Raw genomic sequence first — 2,997 nt, 5'->3', positions numbered from 1 at the left:
TTTCACATTCAATTGGGAAATAGCACAAATTTGCGTTATTGCCATTTGTGGTAGATCTACCGTGGTTTAGTCCCAAGGAAGTAAATTCGTGGGAAATTCCCCGATTTGCGGGGAATTTCAGTTTGCGTGGGGAATCGGGGAATGGACCGCTTTTTGTGGGGAATTTCAGTTTACGTGGGGAATCAGGGGATGAACTGTTTTTTTCGAGGAATTAGGTGTTAACTAATTTTTTCTTTTTTGCTTCACTAATTTCATAATGAGATAAAAAAAGGTGCATAAGAAATGCAACTGCTACTAAAAGTACTGATTATACAACCCTGAGTTATTAAATATTCAAGTCAGCAACGAATCGAGAACAATGGCAGGACTATTTACAAATTGTCATTTGACATTTCTTCCCAACTCCTTCGGCAAAAAAAATTCTAAAACGAAAACTTTTAATTAATTTAAAATTGAGTGGGCTACAAAACTGCAAAATCAAAATCCTTTCTAGAAAATCAATTAAAAAGCTCGAAATTTGTACGAAAGTTTGTTGCATTTTTTTAAAAATATTGCACAAAGTTTGAAACTTATGTTTATAAAGGTTTTGTTAAAGAATGAACAGCATTTTTTAACCGAATTCACAAAAAGGAGAAAGGTTATACATTTTTTTTTTTTGTAAATAAGGATATATCTATGGGTGGGGAATTTTACGAAATTTCGGGCAAAATCGGGGAATTTCATTGTCGAAATCGGGGAATTGGCTACCTTGTTCAGTCCGCACACTGGGTTACCTCTTTTGATTATCGCTCATACAATTTTTCAGTCAGTGCTTGTTCAACTCTGTGATCGCGAACAACATTTTGTTTAGTAAAAGCATACAAACAATACGCGTTACAAAACTATTGCATTTTAGTGAATTTTTAAGTGGGCAGTGATTAACAACGCTGATTGTGAGTCGTTTGTTTGCGAAACGGTCGCGAGGCACTCTGAAAATTAATCTTGAAATTAACAGGTACATACATAGTACATACCTAAATTTGTGTCGCGTGTATTTAAAAGCAAATGCATGCATACATGTGTATGGATGTGTAAATAAAATGTTAATTTACGAGTGCAGCTGTGTGTGCATACAAAGTTTGGAATTAGACTAAAGGTCTCATTATGCATACTTCGTATGACTTCGCACAACTTGTTAAACGTAACACAACTTTACCAAACTCAAGGCTGATTATCAGTGTTGCCAGAGAAAAATTTCGTTTGGAGCTAAAACGGTCGAAAAGAGAGCTAAATAATATTAATAGTAGCTAAAATGAAGAGCTACATATTTTTTTTAAGGTTGAGCATTTATTGAAGTAAGGTTGTTTTTACGTTTTCGGCAATTCTAATAAAAACAACGAATTCTATAAGTTTAAATGCTGAAAAAATCTTTTAAAACCAAAATAAGGTGCATATATTTCGATTTCGTTTCTATGGCACTTATAACAGTGAACTAAAAATTCTTTACAAACTATCAAAGTCTGTATTGTCAGATATTTGAATTTAATAATTTTTTCGCAAAATTTTTCTGGAAAGTTTTACTTCCAGCTCTCCTTAAAGGTAAAATTAGTAAGGTAAAACAAAATCCGAGGTATCAGAAAAAGGGTTTTCTTCTAATTAATTTTTGAATTCTTTAACTTAGATCCAAGAGTTTATGGTGGATACACTGCATCTCGAAATTTTCCATTTTATCAACGCTTTAGTTTTGGCTTATATATACCAAATACAACTAAAACTTTCTGGAGCTAAATAAGTGCTAGATAATTTTGAAAAGAGCTAAAAAAAGAGCTAGGAGCAAAAACCCCATTTTCGGAGCTAAATAGAAAAATAAAGAGCAAAATCTAGCTCCAAAAGCACCAAAATGGCAATACTGCTGATTATGCTTCGCATGCAACCAAAGTTATCAGTACTACCAACCTTATGCATCGACGCAATAGGGTTATTCACGGGGTCTTAACAAAAACAGCAGATTTTTGGTTTCTTTAGGTAAATGGTTTTGTTTGCAGAAAAATTCATTGAAGTGGCTATTAAGTGGTTTTAATAGGGTATATTTGTAGTCCAAATTAAGGCGACACTAAAGTTCTTTGCAGTTTGACATAATTTTCAATGGATACTCTGTCGAAATATGTAAATGAAATATGTATGTTTTTCTTAATAAAATACGTAATTACCAACATATGTATAATAAAAGATATATTTTCTAGAAAGAGCATAAAAATACCTTTGATTTGATACCTATTTTTTTTATAGCTAGGTTTAAGGACAACTGCCAATTGAGGCATTTCATGTCACCGGGACAACCTCTGTGCGCGACCTCTCAGGATTTGGATGAAAGTTGAAGAGATTGAAGGTCTAGGTGACATGAATATACGTGCAGCATATTTTGCCGATATGACGTAGGCTTGCCTATTTAGACGGGACTTAAATTTTAAGAAAACCTCATACATACCTTTCTTTGAAGCGCTGTATCTTGGAAACCTTTTAACGAAAATTAATGATAAAAAATGTGTTTCTTCCGTCTTATTATGGGCTTTAATTGTACATTTCTTACATTAATGGGCAATGTTTAAAAAAAAAACAAAAAAAATAAAGTAAACATTTTTCTTTTTAATTTTTTTTGATTATAGCATTTTTAAAAACTTTTATGTTTACATAATAACAATTATATAATTATATTCAACAATTTTTATTGAGATTGAGGCCGTTTTTTAATGAAAACTTATTGTGGAAAAGCAACAATAATTTGAAAAAATGGTAGAAGTGATAGCTATTTCGGAAATCACCACGTTTCCTCATCAGACTTCTTTCGGTAGGGTTTTAATCGATGATCCCACTGACTCAGCCATTTGCCTACGCACTGTGCTATGTTCGCCTTGTAAATTATCGTTTTGCTTATTTCCACTATTTTCATTTTTGTTATGCCAACACAATCAAGCGCAGCTATTCCGCTGCAATTCACTTGATCATGTGGTTGTTGGT

At 32.7% G+C, this 2,997-nt stretch overlaps 1 protein-coding gene across 3 annotated transcripts in view; it reads left to right on the top strand.

The window, feature by feature from the left end:
* Positions 1–802: 802 nt before the first annotated feature.
* The window catches only part of LOC108359968 (phospholipase A1 member A-like), a 155,313-nt gene continuing 153,118 nt past the window's right edge, over positions 803–2,997 (top strand). For all 3 annotated transcript variants that reach the window (XM_017612085.1, XM_017612083.1, XM_017612084.1), the window contains exon 1: positions 803–994. The gene's annotated coding sequence lies outside the window, so the exon portion shown is untranslated. The remainder of the gene's footprint in view (positions 995–2,997) is intronic.

This window comes from Rhagoletis zephyria, unplaced genomic scaffold (genome assembly GCF_001687245.7).
Source record: "Rhagoletis zephyria isolate East Lansing unplaced genomic scaffold, Rhagoletis_zephyria_1.1 Rzeph_scaffold_00497, whole genome shotgun sequence".
Lineage (NCBI taxonomy): Eukaryota > Metazoa > Arthropoda > Insecta > Diptera > Tephritidae > Rhagoletis > Rhagoletis zephyria.
Note: the sequence above shows the minus strand (reverse complement) of the source record. Positions and strands in the feature narration are given on the sequence as shown.